Source organism: Jatropha curcas, chromosome 2 (genome assembly GCF_041381405.1).
Source record: "Jatropha curcas cultivar XTBG-Jc1 chromosome 2, XTBG_Jcur_1.0, whole genome shotgun sequence".
Lineage (NCBI taxonomy): Eukaryota > Viridiplantae > Streptophyta > Magnoliopsida > Malpighiales > Euphorbiaceae > Jatropha > Jatropha curcas.
This window is the reverse complement of record NC_143152.1, coordinates 12207358-12226298: the sequence shown is the minus strand read 5'-3', so window position 1 is coordinate 12226298 and position 18941 is coordinate 12207358. Positions and strand designations below refer to the sequence as shown.

At 34.9% G+C, this 18941-nt stretch overlaps 1 long non-coding RNA gene across 1 annotated transcript; it reads left to right on the top strand.

Annotated features, from left to right (window-relative positions):
• Positions 1 to 14442: 14442 nt before the first annotated feature.
• LOC149498256 (uncharacterized) lies at positions 14443 to 16311 on the top strand. Its single transcript, XR_016319440.1, has 3 exons — positions 14443 to 14573; positions 14704 to 14788; positions 16194 to 16311. It is a non-coding gene; the product is annotated as an uncharacterized LOC149498256 (long non-coding RNA).
• The last annotated feature ends 2630 nt before the right edge of the window (positions 16312 to 18941 follow it).

The window sequence follows — 18941 nt, the reverse complement described above, 5'->3', positions numbered from 1 at the left end:
TACAAACGTGTGTTTCATGTTGAGAGTTCTTTTATTATTTTTCCCTAGAACTAAGTTACATTTATTTTGTGAATACATGATAAGCTTTCTTTAAATTATCTGAATTCCGTGTTTGGGGTAGTTCGGTCCCATGGAGCTTTTTGAGTTTATAGGTGTCAGGTCCTAGTTGTTTTGTGATCTCATATGGGCCCTCCTTGTTTTCTTTGAGCTTCCCCACGCTTGCCGACCCTTTGGTTATTTCGGCCTTTTTCCATACTTTGTTGCACACTTTGTGTGAGTCCCGTATACGTATGGCACAACCCAAGAGGGGTGAATTGAATTTTCTAAAAATAAAAATTTAACTTTTAAAACCAAACTCAAAATTCTGTTGCAGCGGAAAAAGTAAGCATTTATGAGAGTAAGTTATTAGGATTAGAACTTCCTCACAAAGGTCTATGTAGAAAATAGAAAGATTTTGTAAAGAACAGTTATAGATTACAACTGCTTCACAATATCTTATTCAATTTAAAAAACTACTTTATGAAAGAAAGCTATTACTTTTAGAACTTTCTCATAAAGTTCAGATATATATTAAAGACTATGTGAGAGACAGTTATTGAATTCTAAACTGCTTCACAAAGCTCTAAGCCAGATTAGAAAACAGATTAAAACCCAAATAGTGGGATATACTAAAAATAGAAGAACAGTTTAAAACTTGGTATATTCACTATACAGAAGTCCAAAGTTCTAATGTTCAGTAATAGATAAAGCTTATACGAGTTTAGAACATCAAAACCATTAACAATTTTAGCATTTCTAAAATATAAACAAAAGTGTGAGTAAAATAGTATCAAGCAAAACATCAGAAAATAAAAAAATCAACACAGTGATTTATAGTGGTTCGGCACTAACTCGCCTACATCCACTCCCCAAGACTCATCTTGAGATCCTCAACTATGTTATCTCTTTTCAAGGGTAAGAGACAAACCAACAGTACAAGGCAATAGATCAACTCCTAGATCTACCATTTGTCCCACTAGATTTTCTAAGGTTTTAGTTAACCTCAACCCTTTCTGTTTTTGGTAGAGAACAGAAACTCAAATCAAGACATTAGAATCTCTCTCACAGAGAAGGTTGCTTGATAACCTATTTCACAATGGCTTTTCACCTAAGCTATTACACAAATGTTTTCGAATAAAAAACTGTCTACAAAAGATTACAGAATCTATATAGACAGACAGAAATGTAAATATAAGCACAGGAAAAATAGTAATCAATATTAGAAAATCGTTTTACAGATCAAAACTGTTTTTCAAAAGATGTTGTTATAAAATTTCTTTTCTCTTTTAAAGATAAAACGTGAAGTAATAAGATGAAAAGAAATAAGAGGGTTGAGAGTATGTTTTGAGAGATAAAAGATTTGATCAATGGACTTATACTCTTGAAACAAAAACCCTTTTTATCATTTAAAGAGAAAGACGCCTTTTATAGAAAGGGATGAGAATCCCGTTTTAGAAAGTAAGATCTCTTCTTTTTAAATCAGAAAATTGACTTTCCAAAGTTAGAAGATATAGAGATCTTTGTTACCAAAATTCTTTGAGTGAATATCTTTTTCTTTTATGTAAGCAAATAAGAGAGAGATTTTAGACTTTCCTTTAACACATAATTTTCGAAATTAAGAATATGTAAAATCTTTTTCGAAATATTCTATTACCAAAAATGATTGAGATAAAATCTATTTCATTTAGGTAAGTAAAGAAAACCAAGATTTTGGATTTCCTTAAAAAATTAGTTTCCGAAAATAAAAACATAATAGATCTTTTTCGAATTATTCTATTAGGAAAAATGATTAAGACACAATTTTTTTCATTTAGGTAAGTGAATAAGAATCAGATTTTTGTATATATATTTTCCAAAATCGAGAAAATCTTTTTCTAAGAAATTTGTCACCAAAATGATCGAGGCATAATCTTGTTCATTGTAGGTAAGGGAAATAAAGAACGAAAGCTTTGACTTTTTAAGGAAACATTTTCGAAAATATTTATGATAAAGAGAGAAAAATTATTTTTGTGCTTATAAATGAACATTCTCTCTATCCTACAACAAATCCTAAAAAGCTAACCACTAAAATCTTCAATGGTCTTCATGATCTTCGATTTTCCTTGGATTTGTAGGATTTTGCTTTGTTTATTATTTTCCATATTTAAATCTGCATAAAATAATTAAATTTATTTATTTTGCTTTAATCATCAAAATCTCGAGATAAAAAATTGACCCTTGAGCCAACAATCTCCCCCTTTTTGATGATGACAAAACCAATAAATTTATCAAACATAAAATTATGTGCTCCCCCTAAATTTATGCATGTCAATAAATTATAAGTTCTAAACATAACATATTTTACCATGAAGCAAGATGAGAACATATATAAATCTCCCCCTGAATAAGTGTAGTAAAATATCTATGGGGATTAGAATAGAAAATAGTTTTAGAAACTGATACCAGAACATATATTTAGAATTGACATCTAAGTTCTAAAGTCTAATAATCAGAACATATGATCAGAGTAAAAGAAACATAGAAACTAATATTAGAATTAAAAACTAAGTTCTAATTTTAACCTGCAGAGCATACATTAGAATAGAGAACTAAGTTTTAAAAATCTAACTATCAGATCATAATATAAAACATATAGCTCATGTACTGTTTTCTGTTTATATGGAAATAAAATAACACAGATTAGAGCATGATAAGCATACAAAGATTAGTACCAGATGAAAGCATACTACTTTAGGTACCTAATCATCAAAGTATCCTATCTTCTCCCCCTTTTTGTCATCATACAAATAGGGTTAGTAAAAATAGAGCTAAAAAAAAAAATTAAACAAAATCCAAAAAAACACAAACTACAAAGACAAATAAAGAACTAAAACAAATAACAGAAATAGTTCACAAAACATAGTTAGAGCAGATTAGAAGGGAGTCAGAGGGGTTTGGAATCAGTTCTAAGTCTCTTAGAACTTCTGAGGTTCTGTGCAGGAGAAGTTTCAGCAGGACTCTCAGGACATTTAGAAGAGGATGCAAAGGAAGCTTCCTTCCATGAACCCTATGCTTTCCAGTAGTGTGCTTCACTCTCTTAGGCTTTTTTGAGGTAAGAGTGTAGGGTGTGTCCTTTACCTTTAGAGTAGCTAGCCTTCTTTCATTGACATTCTTCATCTTTTCCAAAGACTCGATGAGGGACTGATTGTGTGCAATCATAGCCTTACTTTGTTTGGTAGGCTCACCAAGCTCCTTATTATGCTCTTCAATGAGTTCTTTTTCCATTTTGCCAAGCATAGCCTCTCTACTCCTTTGTGCTATCAGAAATTCTGATTCCTTTTCAGCCTTAACCTGAGTTTCTTTTTCTTCTTCACTCAACTCTAATTTTTCTGTATCAGCATCACTGGCTTCCTCAACTTCTACTGCCTCTTCTTTCTTAATCTTTTCTTCAGAATCCTTATTCTCTTCGGCTTTTATTTGAGTTTTCTCTTTTTCTTCTTCTAATTCCTTTTCTGATTCTGTCTCAACCTCAGCCACTGTCTCCTTTTCTTCTTATGTTTCTTCCTTCTTCTCTTCTATTAATTTTTCTTTCTTTTCTTCCCTCTCAGCTTCCTCCAATTTTCCTTTTCCTTTTTCCTCTCATCTTTTCTTCTTCTCAGCTTCTTTTTTTTTTCTTCTTTTTCTATTCTTTCTTTTTCTTCAACAATTCCTTTTTCTTTTTCCTCATCTTCTTCTTCATCCTTTATTTTCAAAGATCCACTGTCCAACTTTGAAACACTGTGACCCTCGCTATTATCTAAATTCACTTTCAAAAACTCAAACGCAGGAGTAAGCACCATACTATAGGGTAATTTCTTAGGGTTGTTTTGCATTTTATCAAAAATAGTGTGACATAGATTGAAGGTTTTATTTTCAATTATATGCCACATTATGCATATCTCAACTTGGTTAACATAAGTAAGTGAAGCACTCTTTGGGTAGATAAAGTGCACAATCAACTTATATAGCCACTTTATGTTGTCAGTTAAATTTGAACATTCAATCACACTCTATTTTTCCGCAGAACCTTTCTTCACAATTTTCTTTATAAATTCTTCCTTTTTATACCCATTTACCCTAGAAATATCCTTAATCTTTGTCACCCTAGACCCAGTGTTTGGTATTTTGAAAATTTTGCTCAAATCAGTGTAGGATAACGCTTTGGTTTCACCCTTAATTTTCACAGAAATCGACTCTGAATCACTGGTTTTGAGAGAACCATAAAATTCCTTTACCACATTCTTATAGCAAAATCTATTCAAGGACAGAAACTCCATCCATCCCTAGAACTCAAATAGTTCCCTAAAGTTGAATTCTTCTGTTTCAAAGAACTTCCATTCAATAACATATGAGCACATAAGAGGGTAAGGAGATAAAATAGTTTTATCTTTGCTGTGAGAACCAGAGACCCGTTCCTTTGATTTTTCCATTTTTGATTTTTCTTTCTTTAAACTCGATTCCTTAATGGATTTCTTCTATCCTGACTCTTTCTGTTCATACTTCTTAGATAACCTCTTAAGAAGTTGAAGTTCTTGTGCTATCAGAGAATCAGAGGAGGAAGAAGTAGAACTTGATCCAGCCATGGTTAGGTTTTTGAAGCAGAAGGAATTTAGGGTTTCGTTGCAAGAGGGTAAAAGAGAAGATAGAGCAGTTTTTAATAGAGAAGAAAATTGATTAATTTAAGAAGTTATAAGGTTTTAGGAAAGAGAGAAACACTTAAAAGAGAAGTTTTAATAGAGGAAAATTTTAAGAAATAAAAGATAAAGGTTTTAAGGAAAACCGAATTGACACAAAAAAAAATTCAGATAAAAGAAATAAAGAAAATGCCACCAAAACTAAATAAGCACAAAATAAAGTAAACACAAAAAAAAAAAAAAAATAAACGCAAAAAGAAATTGACTATTTTAAATTTTGTCTAAAAATTAGAATCGGATGATGACATTAGAACTTCACATCAGGGCATTATGCATCTCTTTTAGACAAAAATGTTTTTCAGAATCACACAGAATAGAATATTAAAATATAACACAGAGCAAGTCTTTCAATCTCAAATACAGAAAGTAGTTTAGAACATACTTACAGAGTTCTAAAGTAAGGAGTTTAGAACTAACATAACAAGTTCTCTTGTAATTAAGCAGAATTGGCTTTCACTCAAAGGTTTAGTAAATATATCTGCCAATTGCTTTTCTGTAGGAATGAACTCAATCACTATATCACCTTTTTGAACATGATCACGTATGAAGTGATGTCTGAGTTCTATGTGCTTGGTTCTAGAATGCTAAACTGGATTCTTAGATAAGTTGATGGCGCTTATGTTGTCACATTTAATTGGCACTGTTTCTAATTTCAGACCATAGTTTGCTAATTATTGCTTGATCCATAGAACTTGTGCAACACAGCTTCCAGTACCAATATACTCTACTTCTGCAGTAGAAAGAGCAACAGATGTTTGTTTCTTGCTAAACCATGATACAAGGGAGCTAACTAGAAACTGGCAAGTTCCAGATGTGCTTTTTCTATCTATTCTGTTTCCTGCAAACTCAAAATCAGTATACCCAACAAGATCAAATGTATCACCTTTAGAATACCATAGACCCAAATTAGAAGTTCCACAAAAATATCTTAGAATTCTTTTTAGAGCAATTAAATGAGATTCTTTGGGACATGATTGAAATCTAGCACATAAACAAACACTAAAGTGAATGTCAGCTCCGCTTGCAGTTAGATATAATAAAGAACCAATCACACTTCTAAACAATTTAATATCCACATCCTTTCATTTTTCATCTTTTTCTAATTTTGAGGATGGACTCATTGGTGTGCTACATACCTTGGCATTCTCCATTTTGAATCATTTCAACAATTCTCTAGTATATTTGCCTTGGTTTATGAAGATTCCATTTTCATATTGTTTGACTTGAAGTCCAAGAAAGAAATTTAATTCCCCCATCATACTCATTTCAAACTCACCCTGCATAATCTTAGAAAATTCCTTACAAAGAAGGTCATTAGTAGAACAAAAGATTATGTGATCAATATAGATTTGCACAACTAGAATATCATGTGCTTTATTTTTAATAAATAGTGTTGTATCAACCTTTTCTCTAGAAAAACCATTTTCTAATAAAAGCTTACTTAATCTTTCATACCAAGCTCTAGGAGCTTGTTTCAAACCATAAAGAGCTTTAGTAAGTTTGTAAACATGATTTGGTTTATCATAAACTTCAAAACCGGGTGGTTGTTCTACATACACTTCTTCATTTAGAAAACCATTTAGAAAAGCACTTTTCATATCCATTTGATATAACACGAAAATTTTAAAACATGTAAATGCACAAAGCATTCTAATGGCCTCAAGTCTAGTAACCGAAGCAAAAGTGTCATCAAAATCGATGCCTTCCTCCTAGTTGACCCTTGAGCCACTAAACTTGCTTTGTTTCTCACAACATTACCTTGTTCATCAAGCTTATTTCTAAACACCCATGTTGTTCCAATAACAGAATGGTTTTTAGGTCTAGAAACAGGTTTCTTAGTTTATCTCAAATTGATTTAGTTCTTCTTGCATAGCAAGATCCAACTTTCATCATTTTGAGCATCTTCTAAATTTTTAGGTTCTAATTGAGAAACAAAAGCAACATTACCAAAATATCTATTAAATTGAGCTCTAGTCATCATCCTTTCTGACGGGTTATCCATGATGTCTTCTTGAGGATGATACCTGTGGAATCGCCACTCTTTTGGTAATTCTGAATTCTCATTTTCTGTTTTTGGCATTTGACTTTCAGTCGCATTCTGATCTTCATGCTCTATTTCTGGTTTAGCCTGATTATCAACATTCTGCTCATTTTCTAGCTGTTCTAGTTGTTCTGATTGTTCATTCTGCTTTTCTTGATTAGAATCAAAGCCCTATTTAGAATATAGCATGCAATGTTTACTGCTTCTGCCCAGAAATACTTTGGTAGTTTAGAATCACTCAGCATGGTTCTGGCCATTTCTTGAAGTGTTTTATTCTTGCGTTCTACTACTCCATTTTGCTGGGGTGTTCTAAGTGTTGAGAAGTAATGGAAGATTCCTGATTCTTTGCAAAATGCATTGAATTTCTAATTTTCAAATTCTCCTCCATGATCACTTCTAATTGCGGAGATGTTGCATCCTTTCTCATTTTGTATTCTCTTGCAAAGATGAACAAACACGTCATATTTTCTAAGGATGAGTGTTCAGGTGAATCTAGAATAATCATCTACAATAACAAATGCATAGAATTTTCCTCCAAGACTAGAAGGAGTAATAGGACCAAATAAATCAAGGTGTAGTAATTCTAAAGGTCTAGAAGTAGAAACCATGCCCTTAGATTTGAAAGATCATTTGGTTTGTTTTCCCAATTGACAAGCATCAAGAATGTGATCTTTTTCAAACTTTAGTTTTGGCAAACCACGAACTAAGTCTTTCTTAGACAGTTTAGAAATAAGGTGCATGCTTGTATGTCGAAGTCTTCTATACCATAACCAACTAGAATTGTCAATAGAAAGTAAACATATATCTAGGTTATGCATATCAGAAAGATCTACTAGGTATATATTCTCAAACCTTTTTCCAACAAATAAAGTTTTGTTATTATGCATGTTCTGAACTTCATAAAAAGAGGGTTCAAAGATCACTCTTCTATTTTTATCACAAATTTGACTCACACTTAACAAGTTATAATGTAATCCTTCTACTAAGCATACATCTGCTATTAAAGGATTAGAACCTACCACACCAACACCAACGATTTTACCTTTTGTTTTGTCTCCAAAGCTTCCTGTACCTCCCTTTTTCTTTTCTAATATGGTGAATTTCTTTCTATCACCAGTCATATGCCTAGAGCAAGTGCTGTCCATGTACCACATTTCTGTTTTCAGCTCACTCCTTAGGCACACCTGAAAAGATCATGCAGATTTAGGTACCCAACTCATATTGGGTCCTGGAGGGTTAGTGGTAACATGTGTATTCAGCTTACTATGATTTTTCTTTCTATTGAGACTATCAAATTTCTGATGTTCTAAAGTCACAACATTAGAAACTGCCTTTTTCTTATTAGAAACATGATTCTTTTTTGAAATGCTACCATAGCTAGAACTTGTCTTTTCTTTAGAAAATGATTCTGAAATTGACTTTAGAATTCTAATCTAAGTTTTCAAAGATTCATTTTCAGAATTCAGATTCTTACATTTTTCTTCAAAGTGTTTCAGATTTTGAGAAAATTCATTATTACAATCTTTAAGATCTTTGATCTTTATGATAAGAATTTTGCATGTAACTTCTTGATAAAAAGCATCTTTTAAATGATTGCATTCTGTTTTTAACTTTTTGAAATCCTTCTTTAGAACTTTATGCTTTTTAACAAGCTTTTCAAATTCAGTGCAAAGGTTATTATAAGTATCTAGAAGATCATTTTCAGATTTAGGTTCAGAAATACTTACATTGCTTTCTTCACATTTTTGGACCATTGCATCTGTTTCATTACTTTCAGCTTTCTGTGATGAAGTCAGAGTGCTGATTTCCTTGGAGTCAAAATTGATAGTTGCCATTAGACAGATATTTACAGTTTTTTCTTGGTCACTCTGGCTTTCATAATTAGAAACATCTGAATCACTCCAAGCAGCTATGAATGCTTGCTTCAGCTTTTCTTTCTTTGACTTCTTTTTCAACTTAGGACAATTAGGCTTGATATGGCAAGGCTTGTTGCATTCATATCAAACTACTTCAGAAAGTTCTTTCTTAGGCATGTTGCTATTTTTAGATGGAATGTTCTTTTTGATAAACTTTTTCTGTGGCCTTCCACTCTTTTTATAGAACTTTTTGAATCTCTTAGCAACAAGTGCTAAATCATCACTATCAAGATCAGAAGAACTTTCTTGACTAGAATCTACTTTCAAAGCCAGTCCTTTCTTTCTCTTATCTTCTACAGTCAAAGAAGATCTAATCTCTTCTGACATAAGAGCTCCTATCAAGTAATCATAAGTAACGGGAGTCTCTTTGTAATTCATAACAGTTCCTATAGAATCCCATTTTTTAGGTAGAATTCTAAGGATTTTCTTAACAAACTCATCTTCTGAAATTTTCTTTCCAAGAGTTCTCAAAGGATTAACTATATTGGTAAATCTAGAATTTAATTTAGCAATAGTTTCTCCGTCTTTCATACTAAACATTTCATATTCTCTCCAAAGGATATTAATTCTGGATTCCTCGATCAATACCCTCATAGGTAATTTTAAGTTTTTCCCAGACTTCCATTGCAGACTTACATCCAGACACTTTGTTGTATTCTGTTGGATCTAATGTATAGTGAAGAATATTAATTGCTTTTGCGTTTATAGAAATATCATTCCAATAAGCATCAGTATATTCTTCTTTTGTTTTTGTAACTCTCTCGTTTTCTACAGTTTTCATAGGAATACGAGGACAAATAATGACGTTCCTCCAGCAATTTATATCAACGGATTTCATGAAATTTTTCATTCTGGTTTTCCAGTAAGAGTAATTAGAACCATTGAACAAAGGTGGTCTAGAAACAGATTGACCTTCTAAAGGTGTAAGAGGAAGTGGGGCTACTATGAGATCTTTCTCTCAAGCTGTTAAGCTTCGGTAAGTCAAGAGCCAAAGCTCTGATACCAAACTGTGGGTCCCGAATACGTATGGCACAACCCAAGAGGGGGGTGAATTGGGTTTTCTAAAAATAAAAATTAACTTTTAAAACCAAACTCAGAATTCTGTTGCAGCAGAAAAGGTAAGCATTTGTGAGAGTAAGTTATTAAGATTAGAACTTCCTCACAAAGCTCTAAGCAGAAAATAGAAAGATTTTGTAAAGAACAGTTATAGATTAGAACTGCTTTACAATATCTTATTCAATTTCAAAAACTACTTTATAAAGGAAAGCTATTACTTTTAGAACTTTCTCATAAAGTTTAGATATATATTAAAGACTATGTGAGAGAAAGCTATTGAATTCTAAACTGCTTCACAAAGCTCTAAGCCAGATTAGAAAACTGATTAAAACCCAAATAGTGAGATATATCGAAAATAGAAGAACAGTTTAGAACTTGGTATATTCACTATGCAGAAGTCCAGAGTTCTAATGTTCAGTAATAGATAAAGCTTATACCAGTTTAGGACATCAAAACCATTAACAACTTTAGCATTTCTAGAATATAAACAAAAGTGTGAGTAAAATAGTATCAACCAGACTTCAAAAAATAAAAAGATTAACATAGTGATTTATAGTGGTTCGGCACTAACTTACCTACATCCACTCACCAAGACTCATCTTGAGATCCTCAACTATGTTATCTCTTTTCAAGGGTAAGAGACAAACCAACAGTACAAGGCAATAGATCAACTCCTAGATCTACCCTTTGTCCCACTAGATTTTCTAAGGTTCTAGTTAACCTCAACCCTTTCTATTTTTGGCAGAGAATAGAAACTCAAATCAAGGCATTAGAATCTCTATCATGTAGAAGGTTGCTTGATAACCTATTTCACAATAGCTTTTCACCTAAGCTATTACACAAATGTTTTCGAATAAAAACCTGTCTATAAAGGATTACAGAATCTATATAGACAAACAGAAATGCAAATAAAAGCAAAGGAAAAACAATAATCAATATTAGAAAATTGTTTTAGAGATTAGAACTGTTTTTCAAAAGAAGTTGTGTGGACCCCTCCCCAAATATCAAAGCATATGAATGCATGTGACTAAGGAAGAAATGCACGTGATGTGTGAGTCGCCACCTTGTTTAATTATTTTAGGGTAAACTAGGAAAAAACCCTAAGTGACTCCAATTTTAATTAACCTAATTACTAGATTAATTAACCCAATGTTTAAGGCATGGTGTGCAAACCCGAGATGGATCCCGAGACTATGTCATGCTGATGAACTAACCTATGGATGAATGCTTTGCAGGGTAAAATGAAATAATTGGACCAAATAAAATGTTATGTGATTTCGACTTGCCGATCGGGGTTAAATCCCAAACGTGCCTACGTACTTCCGTTTGAATGGAAGATCAAAGTCAACGTAGTTCGATAGGCCTTCTTTGAAGGGCTTTGAATGGGTATGCTTAATGCATGAGTGTGTGTATGCTTTGTGCATTTTGTTTAGGCATTTTGCCAAAGAGTTGATTGATTTGATTGTTTCAGGCATTTGATACCAAAAACGTTGATTTTAATGGCTTTTAGCCAAAAAGATTGATTTAGGCAATTGTTGCCAAAAATTGAAGTGATTTAGGCGATTGTCGCCAAAATGCTTGATTTTAAGGCTTATAGCCAAAATGATTTTATTTAGGCAAATGTTGCCAAAAATTGTTGATTTTAAGGCTTTTAGCCAAAATAATTTAATTTAGGCAAATGTTGCCGAAAAAAATTGGTTATTCTTACTTATAGGCAATTTGTTTGTCTAAAGTAATTAAATGAACTACAATGTAGGCAATTTAATGCCAAAGGAACGTGATTAATTAAGTCCTGTTAGTCACAATTATTGATTAATTGGACTTAAGCCGAAAATTGTTCGGAATAAAGGCAATCATACCATAGCCATTGATAGACTAGATATTTTAAGCCAATATTGTCGGATTTTAAGCTTTAATACCACGATTATTAATTAAACGAGCATTTAGCTTAATCATATTTTAATTGAGGTAATTTATTTGCTTGATTGATGATATGAATGCATTTATGCAATTGTAGAATTAGGAGGAGTAGAAAAGAAGCATGCATGAAGTGCTAAAATTAAATAGGCAGAATTTAATTTGCGTACCTGATTTAATCGACGGCCACTTCTTAACTCCAGGTTAAGCTCCTCGTTAAGGGAATATTAATTAATTTAATTTTAAATGACCAAATAACAAAACAAGAAAAATAATAAAATTGAATAAAAATGCAAAAAAGCAGTAAAGAATCGCAAAGAGCGTGAGGGAGGAGGAGCGTCCGTCAACACAGACTGAGTGAGTAAAAACGGAGGCCCCGGGGCCGATTTTATAGAAAAAAGGAGGCTCGAGGGCGGTCCTGCCCGCCTCAAGGGGGCGGGTGGGCCTGGCCTCGAGGGCGGGCGTGCCCGCCTCAGGGGGGCGGGCGTGCCCGCCTCAGGGAGGCGGGCGTGCCTGCCCCTTGAGGGCGGGCATGCTCGCCCTCCAGGGCGGTCGTGCCCGCCCCAGTGGGGCTGTCGCGCCCGCCCTTGAGGGCGGGCCAGGCCGCCCCCAGCCCACCCTGGGGGGCGGGCACAACGATCCGTGTGCTTTTTTTCGTTCCGGAGGCTTTTTCGGAAGTTCCGGACCTCCAAAAAATATTCCGGGACCAGTTCTGCGATCCTCATAATTTTTCGGACGTTTCAAGTACCATATTGGCCTACTTCCGGTGAACTTCCAAAATGGTCTTCGGTCCGGCCGGGCTGTTTGCAGTCCGGGAAAATAGGCTTTTGAGCCTCAAAATTTGAGTATTCACAGTTGCCCCCCACCAGCGACCATAAAGATGATTTATGGCAGCCGGTGGTTGTTTGAAACACAAATTTTGGAGGCGAAAAAACAGACGCGTCCAGAGGACCGCCTTTTGGCCCTTTTTCTTTATAAATAGCTCAAATTTTTCACTTTTCATTCATTTCTATCTTTCTACTCTAAAGATCTCTCTTAAATTCTCTCATCTTCCCTTCATCCATGGCTTCTTCGAGTTATAGTAGCGATGAGGATTTTCTAGAGTCCCTGGGGGTTTCTCTTGACGAAATCCGTGTGATAGCAGATGTCGACACTCGTGCTTCTGTCACTGGTGTCTATGCCCAGGTCAGTTCCCATGTCACTCTCATTTATTTATTATCTAGGCCTTAGGCCAAATGGTGAAAATTTTGGCCCTCTGTGGCCTGATTGTGAATTTTCAGGCCTTAGGCCAAATCGTGATTTCTTGGGCCTCTGTGGCCGAACTGTGAAGACAAATTTTATTTTCCTGCACTTACCGTCTTATTAGTATGCATGTTAGGGGAGAATTGAGACATTATCCTTAGTAAGGAACTAAAGAATAATTTTAAGCCATTTTACCTTTTAGGATCCAAACATTAGGCTGGATGTAGGCGAGTCCTCTGTTGCTGAGATCCCAATTGACATACTCGACCATAATAGCCCGATCGGAGCCATCATCAGTCCCTCTCATCTGGAATTTTTAAGACATCTTGAGCTGGGTAGGCAGAATTACAAGAGCCTACTGGGTGCGCTGGCTGAGAGATGGTGGGACACCACCAACACTTTCCATCTCCCTTGGGGTGAGATGACGATGACCCCGACTAACTTTTCGGTGATCTCCGGGATTCCTTTTGGCACTCGGCCGATCGAGCTGTATGACGATTGGAGGACTGAGGTCACCCCTGATCGGATGATGGAGCTGATAGGGATTGACCTGCCCCGAATTGTCAATCCTAACTCTTCTGCCCCTGTTCTGAGTATTTCGAGACACTGGCTAGCCCTCCAGGCCCCCGACATTTATGCTAGATACAGGCAGGGAGAGCTAACGGCTACTCAGGTAGCTAGATTTACTCTGTTGCTGCTATTTGCCTCGACCTTTTGGTCTAACAGGAAGGAGAAGTTTAATCCTTCTATTCTGAAGAGTTTGGAAGACTTGGCCCATCTTACTGAGTACGACTGGGCCGGCGCTATTCTGAGCCGCATGTATGATGATATGTGCGATCTGAGTCGAGGCCACTGTAAGCTCAGCGGGACCTACTATTTCTGGGAGGTAATGTAAAGAACATATTCCCCTTCTGCGTTGTCTCTTTCTTTCTTTTTTCCACTGATCCCTTCTTTCGTTTTGCAGATTGGGCTTTCGAGTATTTTCCTTACATCCGCCCAGAGCTGACTCATACTGATCTTGGATTAGGGTTGGTACCAGTCTGTGAATAGTACCACCGGTCCGGAAGTTGGTATTATTTTTTGTCCGAAAAATTACTATTTATTTTTTATATTTTATTTAACATTTTTGGAGCATGTATGCATGGTTTTTATGGGTAGAAAGTAAGTAAGGAATATTTTTGGAGAATTTAGATACTTAGTGAATAGTGAATTATGGTGTTATATTAAGTAAGGAAATTTGAGCAATTATTTTTTTTATGGAGGAAAATTGAGGAATTATTTTTATGGAATAAATTAGAGACTTTTGTGGAGATAAATAATATTTTGAAGGAATTTAATTGGAGAATATTTGGAGAGAAGACCAAAATACCCTCCAATTTGGAGAAAAGACCAAAATACCCCCTTAGTTGCTTTAATAAAGCAACTATCAATTATTGAGCACCAACTTTTGCCTTCTTCTTCTCCATACACGTTTCCTTCTTCTCCTTCTTCTTCTTCTTCTTCTTCTTCTTCTTCTTCATTTTCTTCAATTCCTACTTAGTAAACACCCATCCAACTTGATTTAAGGCATAAATCTTAGAGAGTGAAGCTAGAGAAGTAATCTTTGGTGACTAATTTCAAGGAATTTGGTGATTTTCCTACTTGGGTCAAGTAAGTGATTTTATGATAAGTGAATTATTTTTGGATTTAGAGTTGTCTTTTAGCATATACATGCTTAATCATGCTCCAATTACTTCTTTTCTTTGTTTTCTTTGTTTGATTTTGAGTTTCTTCCATGTAGAGGGTGGAGAGCCTTCTAATAAGGATAAAGGCAAGACCAAAGCTTGAGAAGCTTTGATTAAAGCTTGTTAAAGCTTGTTTTGAAGGTTAGTGTTCATAAACACACTTACCTTACTCAAATTTTGATTTTGTGCCTTTATGCTATTATGTGTATATTTTGAGATTTTGTATGAAATGATTGGTTTGTTGAATTTTGGTTGCCATTACATGCTCTTGGATGATGTTTGATGAGTATTTATGTTGTGGTAGACATTTCTACCTTGTATCTTTGTGGTTCATGTTCCTTTCATGGCTCAAGTAAACTGAATTTGGGAAAAACGAGATTTTGAGTGAGATGTAGGACCATTTTTCGGTCCTTTATAGTTTCCATTTGTGTCTGAGTCCTTCATAAAAGTTGTAGGTCTATCTCTTAGCTTTCCAACCCATCCTCTTGTGTCCAATTTGGAGATATATAACTCAACTTATGGCTGAAACACCCAAACTGACTCTGTTTGTGTCGGGCCACATGCATCACTGACTTTAGTGCCCATTTTGACCACTATAAGGACAAGATTAGGTCTGAGTTCTTCATAAAAGTTGTTTCCCTATGTCTTGAGAATTATCCCGTTCTGGATTGGTTTAATTTGAGTGTGGGGTTTAGTAGAAATTCAAGAAACAATGGACTTGGTTCTGCTGAATCAGGTCTGGTCTGTCATTCTGTGTTCCTAGCTTTGTTTTGTTGTCTTCCATATTGATCTGGGCTGTGATCCCTTCATAACATTTGCAGGACTTTGTCTTATCTTTCTAACGACTCTAATTTCATTTAATTTGGAGACCCATAGCTCCGGTTATGTTTTAAAAACACAGCAAAGGTCCATGTTGTTTTTATGCTGGAAATTTTCTATGTTAAGTCATTTTGTTTAAGTATGAGAATTTTTATGAATTACTTAAGTTTAAATTAAGTTTTTATTATGAGAAGACTAAAGAAAATGAATTTTATGAGAAATGTTTTTGGGCTCTAATATACTTGGTGTGGATTTGATGCATGATTTGATTTTATTATGTATGATGAGCATGCTCGGCATTTGATGCCATTATGATAAGAAGCTATGATCATATGCTAGGCACGTGGGTGTCTTATGTTAGGGCGGACGCGCTCTATATGTTATGAAAAGGTTGGCGGCCTAAGGCCATTATGAATAAGCTATGAAAACTTATCTGCTTCTTTTTCTCCTAAGTGTATGTGAGCCCTTATACAATATTTTTAAGGAAGTGAAATAAATGAGATCACATTATGTTAATAACTTTTAATTTACCACAACGTATTTATGATATCAAATGAATTTCTAAAGCATGATGTGTTGGTGTGCATATGTACTGTATGTTCAAATTTAATGATTTTATGTATATAAATGATTGTTTTTAAGTATGTTGTCATCACAACATTGGTTTGTTGTGTTTTATGAGCACCACTAAGTTTTATACTCAGCGCGTTGATTTTATCACGGGCAGGTTGGAGATTGTGCTTGCTGCTTAAAGACCTGAAGAGTAGCATCAGAGTTGAAGAGATCTTTTGGTAGTTGATTAGTATTTTATGTAACTAAAAATTATGGCATGTATAAGTATTACATTTTTGGAGATTGTATTATTTAATTTATAACTTAAGCATGTTATTGTAAATTATTTTGGTGTATATATATTGGGAGATAAACTTGGACTTATTTAATGGTTAGAACATTAGAAGTTGATATATTTAAATGAATGTATTGAAGTGATGAATATTATAATGTTATTGAGGAACTATGGAGTTATGAAATTATAGAAGTGCTATTGTGTTGTTATTGGAGTTTGATGGGGTTTGGAGTTTGAATTTGGGAGTGCTTTGTATTCATATGTTTGGCAACTTCTATTTTTAGGGGAAACTCTTGCAGTTTTTCTGTAGGATTCTCCCAAATCATTTTCAAAACAGAATACTATTACTTGCTAAACTTGTGAATACTAAGTCACTTCTAATTCATAATATGATTGTTTGATTTATATGTAGGTTAGGACGGTGCCTCCGGCACCGAATGTGACATCCACCGTCAGGTCTTTCGGGATCGGGCAGCGGGTGTTACACTGCCCTCGAGGGCGGGCGTGCCCGCCTCAGGGGGGCGGGCGTGCCTGCCCCTTGAGGGCGGGCGTGCTCGCCCTCCAGGGCGGTCGTGCCCGCCCCAGTGGGGCGGTCGCGCCTGCCCTCTGGACTGCCCTAGAGGGTGGGCGTGCCCGCCCTTGAGGGCGGGCCAGGCCGCCCTTGAGGGTGGGCCCAGGGCGGGCACAACGATCCGTTTGCTTTTTTTCGTTCCGGAGGCTTTTTCGGAAGTTCCGGACCTCCAAAAAATATTCCGGGACCAGTTCTGCGATCCTCGTAATTTTCCAGACGTTTCAAGTACCATATTGGCCTACTTCCGGTGAACTTCCAAAATGGTCTTCGGTCCGGCCGGGCTGTTTGCAGTCCGGGAAAATAGGCTTTTGAGCCTCAAAATTTGAGTATTCACAAGTTGTTATAAAATTTGTTTTCTCTTTTAAAGATAAAACGTGAAGTAATAAGATGAAAAGAAATAAGGGGGTTGAGAGTAAGTTTTGAGAGATAAAAGATTTGATCAATGGACTTATACTCTTAAAAAAAACCCTTTTTATCATTTAAAGAGAAAGACGCCTTTTATAGAGAGGGATGAGAATCCTGTTTTAGAAAGTAAGATCTCTTCTTTTCAAATCAGAATATTGACTTTCCAAATTTAGAAGATATAGAGATCTTTATTACCAAAAATTCTTTGAGTCAATATCTTTTTCTTTTAGGTAACCGAATAAGAAAGAGATTTTAGACTTTCCTTTAAAACATAATTTTCGAAATTAAGAATATGTAAAATCTTTTTCGAAATATTTTATTACCAAAAATGATTTAGATAAAATCTCTTTCATTTAGGTAAGTAAATAAAACCAAGATTTTGGATTTCCTTTAAAAATTAGTTTCCAAAAATAAAAACATAAAAGATCTTTTTCGAATTATTCTATTACCAAAAACGATTGAGACAAAGTCTCTTTCATTTAGGTAAGTGAATAAGAATCAGATTTTTATAGAGATATTTTCCAAAACCGAGAAAATCTTTTTCTAAGAAATTTGTTACCAAAATAATCGAGGCATAACTCTTTCATTTTAGGTAAGGGAAATAAAAAACAAAAGCTTTGACTTTTAAGGAAACATTTTCGAAAATATTTTTGATAAAGAGAGAAAAATCATTTTTGTGCTTATAAATGAACATTCTCTCTACCATACAACAAATCCTAAAAAGTTAACCACTAAAATCTTCAATGGTCTTCATGATCTTCGATTTTCCTTGGATTTGTAGGATTTTGCTTTGTTTATTATTTTCCATATTTAAATCTGCATAAATTAATATTAGCACAAATAAAATAATTAGATTTATTTGTTTTGCTTTAATCACCAAAATCTCGAGATAAAAAATTGACCCTTGAGACAACACTTTTAAATGTCTGCTTTGGATTGTTGGTTATGATATTTCCTCATCCTTTACCTACATGCTTCGACTCTCACTGCCGTGTCATTCCTTGTCTCTTCCACGAGGTCTAGGTTAACCCCTAGGCTTTCATTATTATCGAGGTTATTATGTTCATTTATTCGGAAGCTTAGGGTGCTGATTTCAATAGGAATCACGACCTATGTTCCATACACAAGGGAAATGGGTCTCTCCCATGGTCTGCCTGGGCATGGTTTCATTTATAACTTTGGTGAGACCATTCATTTGTGGATGGGCTACCAAGGTAAAGTGGAGCTCGATATGCCAATTCACACTTAAAGATCTAAAGGCCCCCGAAGCAAATTGTTTACCATTGTCAATAATAAGTTTATGGGGTATAATTTATCTGAATATTATCTCAGTTTCTGAAGAAGCTGATGATTCGAGTTGGCATTATGGTGCTAAGTGCCTCTACCTCCAACCATTTGTAGAAGTGGTCAATGGCTACTACCACAAACTTCCTTTATCCGGTTGTAATGGAAAATAGACATAAAATGTCCATGCCCCATTGAGAGAAGGGCAACGCAGAGCCTAATGGTTATAACTCTGATGAAGGATTCCTGGGTACTAAGTCGTATCGTTGGCAGGTAGAACAATGATGGACGAATTGGTGAAATTCACTTTTCAGTGTGTGCCAGTAATAGTGTAAGAGTAGTATTTTTCTTATTATGGCGTTTGAGCC